Genomic DNA, 23,299 nt, shown 5'->3' with positions numbered 1-23,299 from the left:
CTAATTAAAAATCAATTTTAATTTAATCCCGTTTACAATCACAACAAAAAGAATAAAATACCTAGGAATAAACTTAATCAAAGAGGCGAAAGACCTGTACACTTAAAACTATAAGACATTACTGAAAGAAATTGAGGAAGACATAAAGAAATGGAAAGATATTCTATGTTCATGGGTCGGAAGAATAAACATAGTCAAAACGTCCATACTACCTAAAGCAATCTACAGATTCAATGCAATCCCAATCAAAATTCCAATGACATATTTCACAGAAATAGAACAAAGGATCTAAAAATTTATATGGAACAACAAAAGACCCTGAAAAGCCAAAGTAATCCTGAGAAAAAAGAACAAATCTGGAGGCATCACAATCCCTTAATTCAAAACATACTACAAAGCTATAGTAATCAAAACAGTATGGTACTGGCACAAAAACAGACAAACAGATCAATGGATCAGAATTGAAAACCCAGAAATAAAACCACACATAATCTTTGACAAAGGAGTCAAGAACATACAATGAGAGAGGAAAGTCTCTTTAATAAACGGTTTGGGAAAACTGGACAGCCACATGCAAAAGAATGAAAATAGACCATTATCTTGTGCCATGCACAAAATTAACTGTACATATATTAAAGATTTGAATGTAGGAACTGAAACCATAAAAATCCTAGAAGAAAATTTAGGCAGTACACTCTTTGACATTGGTCTTAGCCACATCTTTTCGAATACCATGTCTACTCAGGTAAGGGACACAAAAGAAAAAGGTAACAAATGGGACTACATCAAACTAAAAAGCTTCTGCAAAGCAAAGGAAACCACCAACAAAAAGGAAAGACAACCCACCAACTGGGAGAAAATATTTGCAAATCGTTTATCAGACAAGGGGTTGATATCCAAAGTACATAAAGAAATCACACAACTCAACACAAAAAATCAAACAACCCAATCAAAAAATGGGCAGAGGATATGAACAGATATTTTTCAAAGGAAGATATACAGATGGTCAACAGACACATGAAAAGATGCTCAACATCACTCATCATTAGGGAAATGCAAATCAAAACCACAATGAGATATCACCTCATACTCATTGGAATGGCTATAATTACCAAGACAAAAAACAAGGAATGTTGGAGAGGATGTGGAGAAAAGAGAACACTCATACACTGCTGGTGGGAAAGCAAACTGGTGCAGCCACTATGGAAAACAGTAAAGAGATTCCTCAAAAAACTAAAAATAGAAATATGATATGACCCAGCTATCCCACTACTTGGTACCTACCCAAACAACTTGAAATCAACAATCTAAAGTAACATATATACCCCTATGTTCATTGCAGCACTATTCACAATAGCCAAGACATGGAAACAATCCAAGTGCCCATCAATCGATGATTGGATAAAGAAGATGCGGTATATATATATACATATATATATATATATACATATATATACACACACACACACACACACATATATATATATAATGCAATACTACTCAGCTATAAAAAAAAACAAAATCATGCCATTTGCAACAACATGGATGGACCTGGAGGGTATTATGCTAAGTGAAATAAGCCAGACTGAGAAAGACAAACACCATATGATTTCACTCATATGCAGAATATAAACAAATACATGGACAAAGAAAACAGTTCAGTGGTTACCAGGGGAAGGCGGGGGATGGTGAGGGATGGGCACAGAGGATGAAGGGAAGCACTTGTGTGGTGACAGTCAAGAAATAATGTACAACTGAAATTTCACAATGATGTAAACTATTATGAATCTCAATTTAAATATATATATAAATAAATAAATAACCAAAAAAAATGAATACTATACCCAGCAACTACAGTACCCACATTCTTTTCAAGAACATATGGAATCCTCACCTGGTTAGAACCTATGCTAGCCCTAAAATATACCTCATTTTATTCTGAAAAACTGAAATTTCACAGAGTATGTTCTCTATCCAAATTGGAATGAAATTAAAAATCTATAACAATTAGATATATAAGAAAAGAAACAATTTCACATTAAATAACCCATGGACAAAGAAAAAATGTAAGGAAAATTAGAAAATGTTTCAAACTGTGGCAATGAGAATACAACATAGCAACATTTACAATACATAACTAAAGCAGTGGTTAGAAGAGATTTATAGCTTTAAATGCCTATATTAGGAAATAAGATCTAAGTTTCTGACTTAAAACCCTGAAAAAAGAAGAGCAAATTCAACTCAAAGTAAAGAGAAGAAAAGGAACATTAAAAATCAGAACAGAAACCAAGGAAACATTAAATAAACAAACAATACAGAAAATTCTTAAACATGCAAGTTAGTTCGTTGAAAAGTTTAACGAAATTGATAAGCCCCTACTAAACTCATTAGGAAAAAAAGAGAGAAAATAAAAATTAGGAAAATTAGGGGCCAGCCCAGCGGCATAGTGGTTGGGTTTGTGAGCTCTGCTTGGGCATCCCGGGATTGGCCAAATCAGATCCCAGGCGTGGACCTATGCACTGCTTGTCAAGTCATGCAGTGGCAGGCGTCCTACATATAAAAAAGAGGAAGATGAGCAAGGATGTTAGCTCAGGGCCAGTCTTCCTCAGCAAAATGAGGAGGATTGGTGGCAAATGCTAGCTCAGGGCTAATCTTCCTCAAAAAAAAAAAAACGGAAAATTAGTAATGAAATAATGGATATTGCAAGAGATCCTACAGACATTAAAGGAAAAAAGAGAGAAAACAAGATAAATTAGCTTTCTTCACCACCACTTCAACTTAACACAGTACAAGAACATGGGTGACAGACATTCAATAAAAAAGCATTTTGTGATTAAAAAAAATATAGGGGAGGGGCTGGCCCCATGGCTGAGTGGTTAAGTTCGTGCACTCCGCTGCAGGCAGCCCAGTGTTTTGTTGGTTCGAATCCTGGGCGCGGACATGGCACTGCTCATCAAACCACGCTGAGGTGGCATCCCACATGCCACAACTAGAAGGATCCACAACAAAGAATATACAACTATGTACCGGGGGGCTTTGGGGAGGAAAAAAAAAATGGAAAAAAATAAAATCTTTAAAAAAAAATAGGGGAAATTTGAATTCATAAATTTTACACATAGAAAACCCAGATATTATTCTCTAATTGTAACTGAGTTCAGAAAAGTTGTAATATGTGAGGTATATCAGAACTACAAACGGTATTTCTAAGAGAGACAGTAAAGAATTTAACTCTGAAGGCACAAATTCATGGTCTTGAATATGGGATCCAGCATTGGCCACTCTTGTGGCCTTGAGTAATTTACTTAATTTCTGAGTTTTAGTGGCTTTGTCTATAACCTGGAGATAATGAGCCTACCCTGTAGCATTGTTGTGAAGATTAAAGATAATGTAAAGCACTTAACATAAATTAAACACTCAATACATGGCCGCTGCCATTATTATATAGTAGTGACACACAGCTAGAAATACAGAATACACTCCAATATATTCAGCCTATGGGTGTTAATTCTGTTCATAATGCAAAAGAGTTACTGAAATACATGGAAAAATCATAACAAGAAAATATAGGAAGACAGAAATAAATGCAAAGACTTGCATGTCCCTCGTTGAGATTATTAACTCAAAATGGACATTGATCCATAAGCAACCATTTAATGTCATATCTCAGACAATCTCACATAGACAATATTACAAGAGTGGTGATACAATTCACTTGGAAGAATAAGCAGGGTAAAAGTGTATAAGAAAAGCATTAAGGCCCTGATGCACTTCTCTTATGAAATGCCAACCTACGTTACAAAGTGAAAATTACTAAATCACTAAGTATTTAACACAGAAAAATAAATTAATAGAATAGAAAAGATAGCAAAGAAAAGAAGTCAAATTATTATAAGATCTTAGTAAATGCCAAAATAAAGTAACACAGTAATGGATGAAAGAAGCATTATTAACAACCATTAATGAAGATGTCAGCGTGGAAAAGAATTATCTAAGTTCATAATTCACAACTTCATGGCTACACATTTCAAAAGGATCAAATAATTTAAAACAATTTTAATATAAAAGAGTTTTCCTTCTCATCTGAGAATGAGATGAAAACTTTTGACTACTAAAGAGATGAAGAAAAATCATTAGACACAAGATAGATTAAATACATTTTAAAATTGCAAAGTAAAATGCAATAAAATAAATATAAAACTATCACAGATAGGGAGCCAGCCCGGCGGCACAACGGTTAAGTTCACACATTCCGATTCTCGGCTGACCAGGGTTCACTGGTTCGGATCGCACGTGGGGACATGGCACCCCTTGGCAAGCCATGCTGTGGTAGGCGTCCCACATATAAAGTAGAGGAAGATGGGCACAGATGTTAGCTCATGGCCAGGGTTCCTCAGCAAAAAAGAGGAGGTCTGGCAGTAGTTAGCTCAGGGCTAATCTTCCTTAAAAAAAAAAAAAAAAAAACTATCCCAAATAGAATGCCAATAAATACGTGGAAAACTTATTTTATAAAATATTTATGGAATGTGTAAGTGATCAATGTCCTGATTTCTCCAGCTAAGTGACAAAATAGATGAACTAATAGTATACAAATTAAAAAAGACTAAAAAAACAAAAAAAAGAAATACCCCTCAGGCTGTAAATCATATGTACCATTATAACTGAAGGTATTCAGAAATAAGCTGGTTGCCCAGTGAAAGGGGAATGATTAAGGAAGCCATTTATCAAGTTGATGGAATATGTTATTTTTAAAAATGACATGTCAGGAACAATACTTCTTTCTCCTTAGCACTTATACTCACCATTAACTCTTACTCTCATCATTTGCCATGATGTTACTACCAAGGTGTATTTATGTGTTGCCTAAATAAACGTCTTTTTTTTTTTTTGAGGAAGATTAGCCCTGAACTAACATCTGCCACCAATCCTCCTCTTTTTGCTGAGGAAGACTGGCCTGAGCTAACATCCGAGCCTATCTTCCTTTACTTTATATGTGGGATGCTGCCACAGCATGGCTTGACAAGCGTTGCATAGGTCCACACCTGGGATCTGGACCAGCGAACCCTGGGCCGCCTAAGCAGAGCATGTGAACTTAACCACTGTGCCACTGGGCCAGCACCCCTAAATAAACATGTCTTAAAGAGTACCTCCATCTCTTTTTGCTCCAGCTTTTCTCATTCCTGCTTTTTAAAAATTTTCCCTTTGTCTCCTCAAAATAAATGTCTTTTCTTTACATGAAATTATATAATTTCTCACGTGAGAAAAACATGTGGGATGATATATATACACATTCTGGTGTGGTCAAAATACAATCTACCACGAACCCTGAATAAAGGAATGGCAAATACAAAATCTTGCAGTTGATATTAAATTAGGAGGGATTACTAATGCTCTCAAAAATGTAAAAAGTTGATTAAATCTCTTCTTGATAATTAAAAGGAGTATATTGATTAAGATCTTCAGCTTTGGAGTCAGACAGACTTGGACAGATTCAAATAAATTACTTGACATATGACATGGGGGTAGTAATACCTACTCTATATGGTTGTTGCCACATAGTAAGGGCTTGTTGCTATTATTATAAATACTAACTGCAATACTTTTTTAGCAAAGAATATTTGGAAAATACAAAAGTATAGAGAGAAGAAAATCAGTCACTCATAATCTCACCACTCAGAAAAAATGAAACTCATTTTAAAATGACCTTGACAAAATAAGAGTCCTGTTTTTAAAAAAGGATACACTTCAGCAGGAAAATGGTGAAAAAAGACCAAAATCCTGCTCCGCACCATTTTACGATACTTAGCAGATGGGTATGGCTCTGTCAGGCAGATGCAGAGCTGGGGGAGGCAGGAGTCTCCTACACTGGGTGACAGGGTAGGACGAGCCCCTGAGGGGAGCAAGAAGAGGTCTCACCAAGAAGGTGGTACGTAAGCTATGCCAAACTGTGAGTGGGCCTCAGATCACTAGGAAGCAATGGGAAGAGGTCTGAGAGCAGGTGGTGAGAGCAGCACAGACAGGCTGAGGGAGCCATTTACCAGGAGCCCTGGGCAGACAGGTCTGATCAGACTGCTGGGTTCCTTTAGGAGAAGTGGCGATTGAGGAGTAACTATTAGGTCAGATGATGAGCATGATGCCAAGTTAAGAGATTTAAACATTATCCTCATAGGCAGTGGGAAGCTTCAGAAGTCTCTGAGGAGGAACAGGAATGAACTATACTATTATATTTTAGATAGTTTACGTGAAACACGTGCGAGAGTCTAGAAACAGGGAGATAAAATACAAAATATCAGACGAGAGAACTTAATGAGGAAACGTTTTTTTAAAAGAATAAAAGAGTCAGGAATTGATACAGAATGCAAAAGGACTAAGTATAAATATCCTAGAAAGACTCTGTAGACACATGCCATATTTGGAGTATAGCTGTAAAAATAACATGATGTTGAGAAATATCAAAAAGGAATATGACAGCAAAAGGCTAATATATGCTATATAATCAGAACTCTGTGAGGTCGTTTCATTCATCAAATGAATAGTTTAAGTAAATAAAGGGGCAAAAATACAAGTGTTTTTGTTGTTGTTCTTGTTGTTTTGAGGAAAATTAGCCCTGAGCTAACATCCGCTGCCAATCCCCCTCTTTTTGCTGAGGAAGATCGGCCCTCGCTAACATATGTGCCCATCTTCCTCTGCTGTGGTTGTTGTTTTTAAAAACAGCCAAAGTAATGGAGGCTAACAGAGTCAAAAAATAAGCCCAATAATGACAATGGCCCTCAAGTATAGAGAGAGAGCTAGGGAGGAAGTGCTGATTAGCTGGTTTCTGCAATAAATCTGTGGGGAACATAGAACATGGGCTTCAATACAAAAACAAGATGTGTTTCCCCTGGAAGGAATAAAGCATCTCCCAATCGTACGTTCTGTCCTCTGTCTCTCTTTCACCACAGTTCCATGAAAATCTTCAAGAAGTAGTAGCACACTAAATACTTTATAAATTCACATTCCTCCAAAGCCTCCTCAAGACACTTCTAATCCCAAGATTCTGTGACTCTCCTGCCCCATCCAGTAAGGGTCTCCTCTAAGAACATTGCATCTGCCTGCGGTATATGGAGGGAGGAGGAAAGAGAGCTCCCTTGAAGTCAGCTGGAATGTACAAATCAGTGACCAGCAATTAATGGTGATAGATATTATGGTCTCATCACTTATTCCATATTTGACCCTGGGTTTTTTAAAATCACTAAACCACATCACTCAGATACAGGAAACAGATAACCTCCTACAAAACTGCTCCTGGAGGGTTAGGTGCCCTGGCCAAAAGAGACAATTAGTAACTCAGGCTGTCTCACTCCTGATCTAGGTGCTCCCCACTCTGAGTATTTTCTATTTTCATGTTTCCACTTTAATATTTTTCCATGTACTTCTGAAGTTATGTATTTCTCTCTCCCCAAAGCATTTCACATCCTGTACTCTGTTATGGAGTGAATGTTTGTGTCCCTCCAAAATTGATATGTTGAAATCTACTCCCCATGTGATGTTATTGGAAGGTGGGGCCTTTTGGAGGTCATTAGGTCATGATGATGGAGCCCTCACGATGGGATTAGCGGCCTTACAACAAGAGATATGGGAGCCAGCTCACTCTTTTTCTGCCACGTGAAGATACAATGAGAAGTTGCCAGTCTGCAACCTGGCAGGGGGCCCTCACCAGAACCCAGCCATGCCGGCACCTGATCTCGGACTTCCAGCCTCCAGAGCTACGAAAAATACATGTCTGTTGTGTATAAGTTATCCAGACTATGCTATTTTGTTATAGCAGCCCAAACTAAGACATATCTGCTTTTCAAAAAAATTTCCATCCCAAACAACTTTACGTTTTTAGGATGTGGAACGCTATTTTATTCCTGTCTAGGCACCTGGCTCATAATATATAAGGCTAAAACACAAACATCACAAGCCTACAGACATCTAAGTTGAGGTTTCTTATAAGACCTGCTTAAAGAAATAGACATTTTTCAGAGCTGTAGAATGGAAGCCAGCCATGTAAGGTAACGATCAGTGAATCATATCACATGCAGCCGAAAAAGAAAATTGCTCCATGTGGAGAGCAGAGATTTAAGAGGCCAAAGTTGCCATGTAGACAGGGGAATGCAGGGCTGGGGAAGAGAATTCTGAACCAGGAGAAGGTCATCCTGGTAATCTTCTCCAAAGGTCAGCATGAATCTCACGTGTAGAGAGAGTCCATGCGCCAGGCGTGTCCTAGGTTTTCCTATCTATAGATCTTTTCCAGCTATAACTTGTCTAGATTCAAGAATCGTGGCCTGAACTTCTGCCCAAGCCCCTGTCCCTGAGCCTTGGAACTATCCGTCTTTCATGTGTCAGAAGTGAACACCCTGCTGGTTGCTGGAGGAGAAGGGGGAGGCTTTCTCCTTTCACAGCTTTACTGTTTGATTGTAACCAACTCCCAGGGACAATTCTGGACTTAATGAGCCCTTCTTTTGTCCTTGGAATAGTCACAGCATGCAGCTGTCAGGCAGCAAGAGTTGCACAGGAGTCTTACAGATCCTCCATAACTCTGCAGACAACATCATATTTCACATTGTCAGTTACCAATGGCCCGACAGCAGAGACCCTGCCTTCCATAAATTCCCAAACAAAGGAGGACCAGATGTGTCTTCTTTATTGGCCACATTTTCCTGCACATCCTGAGTAGTCTTTGAAGAAAAGCAAATTTTCCTTTTTTCTATGAAAAAGGGGAGGAACAGCATGTATTAATGGATAGTTACTAAAATTCAGTGACCCAGGAAGCATTTTCTAAGCATCTCCTTCGAGCAAAGCACTGAGCTGGGGTCTACAGATCTGGTTCAGAAGAGTGTAAATAATTCCTGGCTTACCCTGCCCAGGTGGAAACAGCTCTCTGCAGAGGGGGGCTCTCAGCCTCAGGACATGCATAAAGCATTTATCCTGCCAGACCTATAAATGCCTAAATCAGGACTCTCTAGTCAGAATAAACACTTTACTGAGACGTGATGGTTATAAAAAACTCACAACAATAGTTTTATAAGGCCATGCTTGCAAGAATCAGATTTGGCCTAACATCAATTGGTTATATCTTACTCTAATAAAGTGATACATTGTATTTCAAAGTCTTACTTTGTTCAAGGTTAACCTTTAACTGTACATGAGCGGGCAACAATGATGACGCAGTACCTCTTTGTCATTCTCGCTGGCATAAACTTTTAAGCACATCCAACAATTACTTGGTAGCTAGCTTGAGGTTGTTGATTACCGATGCTACAGGCTTTTGCCCCCACTATATAGTGAAGCCAAAATCGATCTGTTGTCAACCTGCTGATTATCATCTTGTCATCAGCAGTCCAGCTGGGATGATGAAGACCAGGTCAGCCCAGGAGAATCTCTCAAAACAAATTTGTATACTGATTCCCCTCCCTCCCTATCTCTTTGGGACCATATTTGAGGCTTGCTGTGATCTGGGGACACTTGGGAGTGTATGTCTTTTCAAAGAGAGAAAACCTCAAATCTTTCATAAATTTGTTTTCAGAATGAATTTTACTCTTAAAAGGTCATCTATAGTCAAATACACTTCTTCTTAAAGAGGAAATAAAATATTTTTCAATAAATTGTCTCCTCCAATGTAAAAAAGAGTTGAGCTTTATGTCAGTATATTTATGACAAAGAAAATATTTAAGAACTGTATCAGTATCATTTTATGTTTGTGCAAAATGCTACAAAAACCTAGGATGGGGCCGGCCCGATGGCACAGCGGTTAAGTTTGCACATTCCGCTTCGGCGGCCTGGATTTCGCTGGTTTGGATCCTGGGTGCAGACATGGCACCGCTTGGCAAGCCATGCTGTGGCAGGCATCCCACATATAAAGAGGAGGAAGATGAGCACGGATGTTAGCTCAGGGCCAGTCTTCCTCAGCCAAAAGAGGAGGATTAGCAGCAGATGTTAGCGCAAGGCTAATCTTCCACAAAAAAAGGAAAAACCTAGGGTGCTTATTATGTGTAATGTTACTGAAAAGCTCTGAAGAAGGCTTGTTACCCCAGCCTGAAATCCCAAGAATAACCCTTCTCCTCCTTCCTTTCTTTTCCTTCCTTTTTTTCACAAATGCGCAGTCCAGGTCTTACTGATTCCTGAGAAAATCCTGGAAGGTATTACCCGGGTGACTGATTTCCACCTTCAGCAATGGAAAAGTAAGAAGAATAACAATGGTACGATTCCAAGTAAGGTCATATTTAATGGCATATGTGGAAATGGTGCTCATTTCCAAACTAGCTGATCTGGAATGAAGAGGAGTGTGAATTTTTCATTCAGAATTTCCCTTTATACCTCTAATAATTCCCCTGCATCTCTTCTTTTCTCAAAAATAACTCCCAAATATTATTAGCTAGGGGTTTCTTTTGCATTCGCTTTCTCAAGTAAATGAGTCATGCTGTTCTCCAGGACATCTTTTACTAATGAGCTTCTTTATTTGGGCTGAAGCAATGGTGACCTCAAGTGCTGACAAGCAGCAAAAATAGTTGCTTGGAACTCAAACAGTGCATTTGTATGTCTACAAGTCCAGTGCACTTTGAGGTATTTACCTGCTTTTCCCTTCCTTTTATATCCCCTCCCTGTCCACACAATATTTACCATCAGGTTGTATCTTTTCTCCCAGTCAGGCCATATCCAGGCTTAAAAATCCTTAGAGTGGTATTTTAAATGCAGCTCTATGCTAATCAGCAAGATATATCCTTTTCCAAAACCAAAAAGAATTTCTTTTTAAATACTTCAAAGTTATTAAAGTGATCTAGGGAGGTTCTTCTACTATTTGCCAACTTGAAAATATATGTACATCCGCAATGTGAAAGGATTCAGTCTCAAGGTGCGGTATAGTACGTGAATTTGATTTTGTAATGCATTCCTGGTTTACTGAATTTATTAAATACAATGAGGTTTTGAGAATATGTATGAGGTAAAATTGCTTAATGATTCTCGCATAGCTAAACTCTGACCCATGCGTGGGCTTTTGTACATTCACCTTAGAATTGAGGGGAGCCAGTATAACCAACAACAGACTCACATGCATGCAGAAAAACACGGACGAAAAATATCTTGCATTTGTATGGCACACTACAATTTAAAATTACATAATTCTTCATGATTATCCCTGCCTCATATTGCACCTGCTTGAAAGAGTTGCAAAGATTAAATGAAACAATGCAGGTAAATTCTTGACGCATATGTAGGTCACAACAAATGGAAATTCTTGTTCCTGTTACTGATTTCTTTTTCGTCTGTGGGTGACACACATTTCTATTCTATCTGTTCTCATAAATCTGTTAGTCTTTTCTTCAAGGTAACATTGAAATCAAGTAATAGCCACAGACTCTCACTCACCTCAGGTTTTCTTTCTGAAAGGTATTGAGTAATTCATAGTGCATGAATTCCTCAAACTATATTCTACGTCTGTACCAATTTCTCTCAGTTTCCTGACTCGAGACTTCACTAGGCTCAACTAGAAATAATATTCCATTGACTTTTTATGAATTTTTTCAAACAAATTTTTAATTTGTGTTTAATGATCCAGCTCTTTGAAGATTATAATATATTTTCTCTTCCAGATACTTTCCTCTGTCAGTGATCTCAATTAGTCCTTTTCTCCATTACTTCCCAATTGCAAAGCTATAATTTTAACTCTCTTTAAAAGAGTTGTATAAGACTGTCAGATTGAAGGAAAAATTAAAAATAAAGAAGATATTGCTTCTAAGAGCTGAAGGTTGTCCCTTCTCAGCAAAGATGGAGCACTTGTACCTCAGGCCAACAAATCACAGAGGATTAATCTGGAGCCATGCACAAATTATTTCTTAAAATTAGGCTTTAATTAATTTGTTGTAGAGAGAAATAAAATGTTACCATGTGGTGAGCAAAATAGTTTATTCTGTTACCTTTGCCCTATAAAATGGTTACGTGAACTTCAGCAACAAGCCATCTCTCACAGCATCTCACTATTTTGAGAACATTTTCAGTGGCATAATAACAATATCTAGTCTCTGAAGAAAGAAAATGCTGTTGAGCTTTAGTAGTACAATAAGCACCGGTAGTTGCTCACCCAGAAATTATTCCCCACACCCACCTTCTTCCCTGTTCACAGAATTCAATTTTGTTCAGGTCTTACTCATAAGTCCCAATTTTTACGAGGCAGCAAACTCTCCATCAGCTCCAGGGGAGGTGGCCCATTTCTACATCCAGCCCCGCACTAGACCTGGGGTGAATCACAATTTGGCCAGTTCCCTTTGCCGGTGATTGCCTTACGCAGGAACATGTGATATTGTTCAGGTGAAGGAGATAGGAGAGGTCTCTAATGAAAGGATTCTAAAAAGCAGTGAAGAAGAAGAAAGGATTCCTCTTCTGCTCCTGGATGTTGTCATACCTGTATGTTGTTGTGAAACGGCAGCACCCATCTTGGGACCATGAAGGAATGGTGAGGACGGCAGAATAGAAAGATGAAAGTAAAGTAGAATTTTGAGGACGTCAGAAAACTGCTGAATTAACAAACCTTGGGACTGTCCTACCTCTAGAATTCTTGCTATGTAAGATAATGAATCCCTTCATTATTTAAGACATTTTAAGTTGGGGTTGCTGACACTTGCAACTAAAATCAGCCTAACTAAGCTACCGCAATATCATTGTATGAGGCGCTTGCAAGGGCTAAAAGCTGTCCATCACTTTAGTGCTAGGCCAGGAGATTCAGCCCTCATTTTCTAGCATTCTAAGACCTATTCCTTTCAGCTTCCAAATGTATAGGTACATGTTATTATAACTTAGAAAGGAAAGGTTATTAAAGCATTAGGCGAAATAATAAATTTGCGAAATATCAAAAGCTGAAAGTAATACATAACACTCACCAGAGAAGAATAGCGATAAATAAAGGACAGACCTGAATCTGTAGCTATCATTATATTTATCATTCTGGAATGCCTATCCAGAAAGAATGAATCCTTAAAGGTTATCAAAATAAGGCATGTGAGATTTGAAACCATATGGGTAGAATAGAACGGTGGCTAGAAATGGCCAAGATGAGATATAATAGGAATAAATATAAAATCTTAGATCTAGGTCCTAGAAAAGGCAGTGTACAAATTTAGGAAAGAGCTAAAAAGAAACCCTAGTGGTTTCAACTGTTCCCAAATTTGGCACATAGAAATAATGTTATGTGGCCACCATAAACATCATGAGATCTTCCCTCATCAATTGAATATAGTATCTACATAGGTGGTTTTTATCCCAGCTAGATATCAAAATTATGTGTCTCTTCAAAAATGCAAATATCTGGGCCCAACTCCATACCTAGTGAATCAGAATATTTTATATTGAACCTGACCTTGCGCGTTTTGTAAAAGTCCATAGGCAACAGCGCATGAACTGGTCTAGACTCTAGATCAAGCAAGATCTGTTGAACTCATCTCTAAGCAGGTGTCACCAGTGGGACTTTATATAGTTCTGGGAACCATAGTTTCAAAAAAGACATTTAAAAGTTGGAATGCACACACAGAAAGCCAACCAAGAAAGGGTCTTTTGGATTACGTCATGTGATGAGTAGATGAAAGACCCAAGGATATTTGATCTAGAAGTGAAAGTATACTCAGAAGGAACCTATGAAAAGAAACTATGTACACATGTTGGATATTTAAGATCTGAGATGGGGAAGAGGTGCTACTGTTTCATAGCTCTGAATAAAAGGATTAGAGAACTAATATATGAAGTTAGAAGATAAAAGATTTTAGATCAATATAAAGAAAACTTTTCAAGCCATGAAACAGTCAACAATGGAAAGGATTGCTTTGAAAAACAGCAATTTTCTCATAATTGTAAGTTTCTCCAAAAGGTCATATAAGTGACATTGTGGAACACAATCAGGAAGGCTGTAATGGGGACACCTGCCCTCAAAAGGGAGTAAACTAGAATACCTTTGAGGTTACCTTTGGCTCTGAAATTCTATGATACTCTGAGCAAATATATCACATAAAACACACAGAAGGAAATCTTGGAAGTCACCTTTTAAAGGTCCTTCATTGTATGGATAACAATTGCCAACACTTAGTGAACAATTACTACATACGCATTATCCCTAATGCGAACCGGCAACCTAGAAAGATCATATTGTTAGTCTTATTTTATAGATGAGAAAACCAACTTACTGAGAAGTTATCTAACTTAACTTAAGCATTTAAATAGAAAGTGGAAGAGAGAGGGCTTAAAACCAAACCTTGCCAAAGCCTCTCCTTGTTTTGTGTGACAATCCCCAGTGACTTTTCAAGGTCTACAAAATGAATACTCCACTCCCTGTTTTGTATTCAAGAACTTCTGTGATCTTTCACTAACCTATATTTTCAACCTTATTTTTCATCATTACCCTTAATTCATTTTATGATGCAGTTAAACTGAACTACTTGTTTCCTTCTAAACCCAAGGTCTCCTGACTCTAAGCTTATATTAAAGCTGTTGCTTCTAATTCTAACACCATTTCTTCTCTTCTCCACATCTCTTTAAACTTAAACTCTATTCAAGGACCAGTTCAAATACTGCCTCAAGTCTCCTTCCTCCTTAACTCAAAGTAAGCTGTCCATCCTGAGAAGTCCCATTGCATTCTATACTAGCTCTCTCGTAGCATTAACACCACTTTCTGCTTTGCATTTATTAAGCATGTATCTGTGTCTATGACACATTACGACAATTTTTTATGTGTCTAATTTTTCCTACTCATTTCTAAAATTCCCCTACTAAATTCTCCCAATATTGAATATTCCACCATCACACGGTAAATAGTCAATACCTTCTGATTAAATACGTGAATGAAAAAAACCCTTGAGCCACAAAGAATTTAAGTGATTTACCCAAAGTCACAAAAGTAATTTGTATCCCTACCAGAACCGGAGCCTACATCTTCTACAGAATTATTATTATTATTTTTATTTAATTACACCATGAAGCAATTCACATTCACATTACTAGAAACAAGAAGAGACTATGTGGATTTTTGATTCAGTTCTCCAAGGGCAGGGGGAAAAAAAAAAAACCAGGAAAAAACTTTTAAGAAAAGTCCTCTGTTTCCTTCTCTGGGAAAAGAAAATCAGAAAATGTTGGTGGTCATATTTTTTAATGTTTCACTTAAATAATTAAAGCCAAACTCAAATACCTCAAACCGAGATCTGTCAGCACAGTCACTAACTATTCGCCTGCCAAAGTTCACAAATATCCTACATTTCTCATTAAGTTGATAGTATCGTGGAGTTCAGAAAACATTCCCTGAACAAATAAATCTGGAAATAAATCTGGAAAGTACTGTTCTTATGCCATCATATGAAGAAACGGCAATAAATCATTTTAACAGCATCTTTGACACGTCACACATGGAAAAGACAAGGAAATGTCTTGCAACTCACAAAAGAGATACAGGGAAAAGAATGTAAAATCAGAGAACTTGTTAGAAAAACATAATGAGATATATAAATTACCTTGAAAGGTGGTTGTTTTATGTAAACTAGCAATTTACAAGAATGACCAGCAGTATACTGGAAGTTCGTGTCAACAATTATAAAAGCTTCCACAGCCAGTTCCAGAGAGGAAATCAATTATGCTGAAGAGCCAAGATACTCATGAGGAGCAATAAATTACACTAAAAATACTTTCAACAATTGACTGGGAAAAAGTGAGATACTCATGTTATAAAGAAGTCCAATATATAAGAACCAGTAAATATAAAAAATAAAAGTGAAATTTATCATTTGAATTATTCCAACTCTTCTTGTAATCAATTTGGTGTAAAACAATTGAAAGTGAGTTTTTTGGTTTTTGGGTTTTTTTTGAGGAAGATCAGCCTTGAGCTAAAATTCACCACCAATCCTCCTCTTTCTTCTGAGGAAGATTGGCCCTGAGCTAACATCTGTGCCCATCGTCCTCTACTTTATATGTGGGACACCTGCTACAGCATGGCTTGATAAGTTGCGCATAGGTCCGTGCCTGGGATCTGAAGAGGTGAACCTTAGGCTGTGAAAGCGGAGCTCACAAACTTAACGGCTACACCACCGGGTTGGCCCCTGAAAGTAAGTTTTTTGAAGGAAAGGACTCCCTGAACAAACTGTGCTCTCTCTTTTGCCTTTGGCTAAGCAATGGTTTTACCACATCTAGAAACATCATTGCCAATTAACACTCTCCACTCTCAATTCCTCTCCTCTGCCTAAATTTTACTCATTCTTTAAGTTTCAGATGACAAAATCTTCAAGGATTCTTTCCTGAACATCCTCCCCCAAACTGGGTTGAGTGTCCCCTCGGAAATGAGTACTAGCCCTAGAACCCTGTGCTGACTCCTAATATAGCACAAAACACATTTTGTCATTTCTTCTTTATTTATATTCCCTACATTTTGTGCCCGTGCACATACACATGCTCACATGCGCACACATATACACACATAGACCATAAGCTCCTTCTGGGCCAGGACATAGCATCTAGCATCTTTCCAACAACACGGTACAAACCGAACATATTTCCATGAATGAACACATTGTGATAAAACGATGTAATTGTTTTGTTTTTGGTTAAAAACCTCCACATCTTCTTGAACATTTCTAATTGTATTATACAACAATCTCCATTTTATCTCCTGGCTATGGTAGCAGAGTCCTCAGTGCTTCTACAAGTTGGAAACTAGTTGAAGTTTTGTGCATGAGTCCCTTTTGACATTTTTGCATTGATTTCCAACTTTGAAAACAAAGAAAATGTATAATATCATGTGATTTATTTTAAATTGTTACCATGAAAACCTTTTAACACAAAAACATCACAATGGCACGTGGTCAAGATTGAGAAACGTGTCCATTTTAGCATTCATAACAATATTTTCAGATGTCTGGGTATATTTTTTCAATTAATTTTGTATTTTTTAAAAAAAGGTTCGCGGTGGATCTTGCAATCATTGTTGCAAGAGATTTTTAAGGCCCATTCCATATTAGGAAAATTCACTTGAAACTCACTGTCAAGCTGACCGAACAGGTGTGATATTTGATTGTTTCTGTTTTTCACACTTTGACAGAGGTAGAAAGATTGCTCAGCCCTTTTTGTCAGATGTTATATTAAGTGAACTGCCTATGGATTGCCTGCTACAATGGAACACTGGGGCAGCTCTGACTTTCTGTCCATTCAAATATGAATCAGTCACACGTAGGGACAGTTAAGACATGATAACACAGTCTGAGCCAAGGGTGGAACAGAAATCGTTTCAAAATCTTTCAGAATACAAGGCCAACGATGTAGACATGGAAGCCGGCCAGATTCAGTTTCCTAGCCAAAAATGACCATTTCTGATCATCTAGATCCAACATGAAATCCTGATATAACTGAATTTAAAACAAAATGTGTTACATAACTTGAGCCCATGGCTTAGGGGCTAATGCCCTTAATTGTCTCAGGCAGGAGAGTTGTCTGTAATAACATGCCACGTACACACATGACACCGACATTTTTTTCATTTGTTCGGTCTGATGCACCCTATATTTCTGCGTCAGGTGCCCTGGTCTTCATTCTGCATTCCCCTGGCATTCAGGAAGCATTTTAGACCCTGTGGGGCTCCTGGAAACACTCTGGTTGATATTAGAATGGAGCAATAGAAATCTATGACCACACTCACCTCCATTCTCCATCTGCATTCCCCCCAGCCACCCACCCACACACAAACACAAATACACAGAGTTTGTTAAAGTTCAGAAAAAGAACCTTGGGTAAATAATCTTAGTGATTTAAATTCCCAGTGTAACTCTGGGAGCCACCATCATCCTGTGAGGAGAGTTTATTCAAGAATTAAAAATAGCTGCCCTGAGCTAACTCTCTTCTGGTGAGAGCTGGCTTATGGCATGTTGCCAGTAGTACAGCAATCCTACAGAAGCACTTTGCAGCAAGCCAGCCCAAATTTTTCCATGAATTTCTCTGCCTGGTTAGCCTAGATCTATTCCACTGCTGCATACTGTTCTAAAACACAGGGAGAACAACCAACAATGTTATCTTTCATCATTGCAGTAGAATGCAAGGTATACGGGGGGCGGGGTGGGGGGGGCAGATATACATTTGAAGAGGTTGTGTAAGCCAGAGGAAAGAATATCAGAACAAGAAAGAAATCTTAGCCTCTGGCAGTGTCATCTTGGAGAAGTCATTTAAATTCTCTAAGCATAAATTTCTACCTGCTTGCAACTACATTCTTACTTGAACATTAGATAAATACTGTGAATACTGGTTAAAAGTTTCTAATTAAACATATTCAAGATCTTTTTCCAACTATCTTAACTTGTCAGCACTAATGGAAACCTTTCATAATTTTGTAAAACTCATTAACACATTTTATTTATGAAATAAAAATGGTAGATTTAAGAGAAATACTATTTCAATATATATTAATTAATGTCCTCCTTGTTTGGATTTAACCCTCAATAGCAAGATGTAACACCAAAAAACAGACAACAGAACACATTATAAACAGCCAAGATATTGCCCTTGTAGACACAGGATGGAAGTTTCACCAGAGAAACTGACACACAATTGAGAAGGGAAACTGAGCCTGAGAATTGTAATGTAATGTCATATTTTAAGGAAGAACTCTGGAACCATAAATGTATTCATCTTGGACTTGTTGATTTTCTAAAGAAAGAATAAAGAATATGATGAGGAAATAGGAAATTAGTAATGACATATCAATGCACTAGCTATATCACCAGAGTAAAAGTAATGCCAGAACCAGTCTTAACTAAAGTTCAGTTGTTATGCTTACATTTCTCTGCAGCTGACAGAGAGGTATTTTCCAATGACAATAACACAAATTTTGCTTAGTAAAAAGGAATTTTAAATGAAAAACTCAACAAAAAAGCAATGTAAATAGTCAAGACAGATGAAATTATTCCAACCCTTACAAGAAAGAAATAAAAAGAAAATTCTGTAGAAAATTAATGATTAAACATTCACTGACAGCTTCCTAAAAGCTCTAAACTGCTGTTTAAAATTCTTTGAGCTTATCTAGTTTTAAGATGTTTTATTTCAAGTTCAAAAAGTTATGACAAAATGCTAATTTTATTACTTAATTTATGAGAGCATAAATTTTTCTTTCTTAAAGAAAGTTTTATCACATTCTCAAGATATTTTCTATCTCCTTTTTTAATGTGTCAGACAAAATTACGCATGGATATGCAATAAAAAATACATAATTTACATCTAAAATATAAACTGTATTTAATCTGTACTTTGTAAGTAAAAACTTATAAATACTAAAAAAAAAAAGCCACCTCTTTTCTGACTAAAATCATTGTGTTCATTTCTTGACCCTTTTAAAATGGTTGTTGAAAAAGGATATGAATGAACACGTATATCAAATGGATACTGAAATCCTCAAAGGTCATTTCTTGCTCTATATAGTAATGAAAAATTCAAGGCAACTGTCAAAAAATAGCTGGCACAGCACCACACTGGGCTGACATCAAAGAAGCTATTGATGTTATAGTTACTTTCAAACAAAAAATAACTTAGTTGGGGCTCTGCTGATACTAGAATCCTACCCCGTGAACATAACCATCTTATTTTGACAAGAACAAAGAGGAACCAGGTGTTCTCCCAGGAGCATATTAGAATTCAGAGAGCCATTATTCCTCAAGACATGTTCTTGAGAGATACACTGGACCTGTGAGAGTTTCCTTATTATGAAACACCTAAAGTTGATACCTCCTCTCTATTCCCACCCTTCTGCCTCTCACTATAAATGATGATCAGAATCTACCCTGAGAGCAAGAGATCCTTCAGGAAACTTAAGAACCTAGAGACCTTCAGATATACACACTAGAGCATGGAGGTTGGGGCCAGAGCATGGGGGTCTTAAACATGAGGCTAAGAAGTCGGACTTAGAAAGGCCATAGGGAAGTACTCACTCATTAAAGCAGGTGATGTATGTGATCTCAATAAAGTAGAGTAAGTCTTCTACTCTAGGGGAGGGTGAGTAATCAAGTGTTTGAAAATGGTGAAAAAGATGTAGTGCAACTGCTCTCAGAACTATTCTAGAAAGTCTACAAGAGATAAATAGGAGACTAAGCCACACTGAATACATAGCTGAGAGAAAAGAGCATGATGCTGCACAGACCTCAGTCCAAAAACTTTCATGGCTTTCTGCAACAAATCTTGGTTACCTGATAGTGGAGAAAACAGATAATGAGGTGGCCCAACATTAGAGATTAGCAAGGCAATGAAGATGTTGAAATGTTGAAACGACTAACCATTGGTCCAGAGGGACAAGCAAGGCAAGTGAAATCTACAAGGTACTTATAAGTCAAGACAATATAAGGGAGAGGGGCTGAAGGACTGGATCTGTAATGCTGTGAAATACAACACAAGAGTCATGGTCACCTAAGTATCAGGTCATCCAGTGTATGGGTCTCCTAAGTATATAGGTCACCTGAGTCTTAAGGCACATTGAGTGATGGAGTGCACCAAAACACTCTCTCCAAATACAGCACAGAGAATCACACTGCACCAATTACTTTGATTGTATTTGGAAGAAGAGTTGTAAAGGAGCATCAGTAGACAGATGGAAGGCGATCCTTGTGGTTGGAATAGCTGCATCTCCTCACCCATTTACAATCAATCACCTAAGAGCCAGTTTGGTTCAAAACAAAATTAACAAAATAGAATTAGTTTGGGTAGATTCAGAAAAAAGTACAGAATTTTCCTTGCTAACATCATCATAATGCTTATCATTCCTAAGAGAAACATTAACTAAACCAGCACAATAGCATAGTATGCCATATTTCTCTTATTTATGTAAGCTAGATTAAAATTGAACATTGTTTTTCTGATCATCATCATCTCTCTTTTACAAGCTAGGATTACAATTCATAAAAATTGTACAGGAAATCGCCAGCAAAAGGTACTAGTTTTATGTAAATACATGATGAATACAGTGTAAATCAAAACTACCATTCTTTTCTAGCTAATGAGATGCCTGACTTTTTTTTCATTAAATATATTAGTTTATCAAGGTTGGTCTGTTGGTTTTTTCCAACCCATTAGACCCTCATTTAATGAGATTTATCTCTCTAAAGAAAATACAGATATTAAACCAATATAGCCTCCTATAGAAATGTACAGGGGTCAGCCCGGTGACATAGTGGTTAAGTGCACACGTTCCACTTCAGCGGCCTGGGGTCCGCTGGCCTGGATCCCGGGTGCGGACATGGCACCACTTGGCAAGCCATGCTGTGGTAGGCATCCCACATATAAAGTAGAGGAAGATGGGCATGGATGTTAGCTCAGGGACAGTCTTCCTCAGCAAAAAGAGGAGGATTGGCAGCAGTTAGCTCAGGGCTAATCTTAAAAAAAAAAAAAATACAGAGCAGTCTAAAATTTGCATAAACATCATAACTATAGACATTGGATCAGTAATAGAAATATATGGAAATACATATCCATTTAATCAAAGAACATCTTAACACTTTTAAATTTATTTATATTGTACAGTAAACATTATTTGCAGGGCATAGTCCTTCAGTCAATCATTTACACATTCCATTGCTATGTTTTAAAAAGATATTCAACCACACAATTATAACAGAATAAGATACAAATAAAATATAAATATTTGCTTATTCTCACTAATGTATAAAAATCACCTGGAATCTTGTTGAATAATTAATTCATGGTGAGTCTGGTAGTTAGAAAAAGGCATAAGTTCTTTTCTTGTAGAAAAATCTTAAGTGGGATGAATTCAGTGAGCATCTCCTTACCTAAGATCATAGGAAGCTAGAGTTGAAATGAAACTTAGAGATCATGTCCATGGGTTCTTAAACCTAGAAGGTCCACAGATGATGTCAGCCCCTGAAATTACATGGGGAATCATGCAAGTACTTGTGTACGTGCTTTTGGGGTGGAGGGAGAAAAAATGGGGATGATATACAGAGATTTAAGCAGATTCTTGAGTCCATGACTCTAAAAGAAAGTAAGAATATCCAGTTTCTCTATTATACACATTAGATTTATTTTCTACGTTCCATACATGTAGAATAAACTCTTTATTCTTATTCTACACCTTAGGAAACTGAGACCCAGATTGAGGAATAGAGTCACACAAGGTCATGGAACTAGTTGGTGGTTCAGATGACACTGGTCTCCCAGATTATGATCTAAATGCTTATTCTTTTTTCCACGCTGCCACTACTGAGAAGCCCCCACTGTGAAATCTTAAAAATAGATCCTTTAAGAATGGGAAGTTACAACACTTTAATGTCTCCTTTGTCACACTTTTATACTGTTCTTCCTCAGGAACAGACATTTTGGAACTTAATGTTGGGGATGTATTTGGAGGGGAAAAAAGTCAAAGAAACAATATACCTTTGTATTCTAAACCTGGGGGAAGGATATGAACTTTAATCTGTTAACTACAAATTTTAAACAAAATTAGGGAAGGTGACCTAAACATGCCATTTGAGACACCTATATCTGTTACAGTCTTGATTCAGTATGGAGTATTGGTCAAGAAAATGGGCTCTGTAGCCAGACTATCTGAGCTCAAATCCAGTCTTCCCCACTGTCTGGCTGTAAGATTTTAGGCAAGACATTTAACTTCCCTGAGCCTCTGCTTCCGATACAATGGGGATAGCAGTAGTACTAGTCTTAACTTGGGTTCCTCCAACATAGAATCTGATGAGATCTTTTGTGTAAGTAGTTTACTTGGGAGATGCCTCGAGAAGGAGTAAGAAATGACATGAGTGAGACAGAGCTATATGGGAGTCAATTATCGAAGTTGCTTCTATAAGCAATAGAAGCTTGATTCAGCTGGGACCTCTGACAGTGTACAGAATGCCTCTTAGAATTGTCAATCCAAAGGAGGGGAGGCTGGAGCACTTACCCCCCACCTCTTGTGCACCTTTGGTTGAGGGCTGCCCTAAGAATGTTAAATGTCTTTCACTTTAATGCTAGCTCACAAACAGGTCTAGTGACTTCCTGCAGCTTCGGAAAAGGCCTGAGACAGAAAGCAGATAGACACGCAGTGTGCTTGAGATGATACACTCAGCACGAGTCTGAGCTCACACAAAACTATCCACCACAGCGATGACTGAGATCAGAGCTAAGTAAGAGGACAATGAGACAGGGCACTGAAAGCATCAGCTATATGATTTACCTCAAAGCATTGTTGTAGGGATTTCATAACATAATTCATTCTAAAGTGGTTAGAACCAACCTGGCATATAACAAGGGATCAATTCATGTTAGCTACAATTATTCT

At 37.6% G+C, this 23,299-nt stretch overlaps 1 protein-coding gene across 18 annotated transcripts in view; it reads right to left on the bottom strand.

Moving 5' to 3' along the window:
• Positions 1 to 23,299, bottom strand: part of INPP4B (inositol polyphosphate-4-phosphatase type II B) — a 747,831-nt gene that overhangs the window by 635,032 nt on the left and 89,500 nt on the right. The gene's annotated exons all lie outside the window — the stretch shown is intronic.

This window comes from Equus caballus, chromosome 2, assembly GCF_041296265.1.
Source record: "Equus caballus isolate H_3958 breed thoroughbred chromosome 2, TB-T2T, whole genome shotgun sequence".
Taxonomy (NCBI): domain Eukaryota; kingdom Metazoa; phylum Chordata; class Mammalia; order Perissodactyla; family Equidae; genus Equus; species Equus caballus.
The sequence above is the reverse complement of the archived record's forward strand: the minus strand, read 5'-3'. Positions and strand labels throughout refer to the sequence as shown.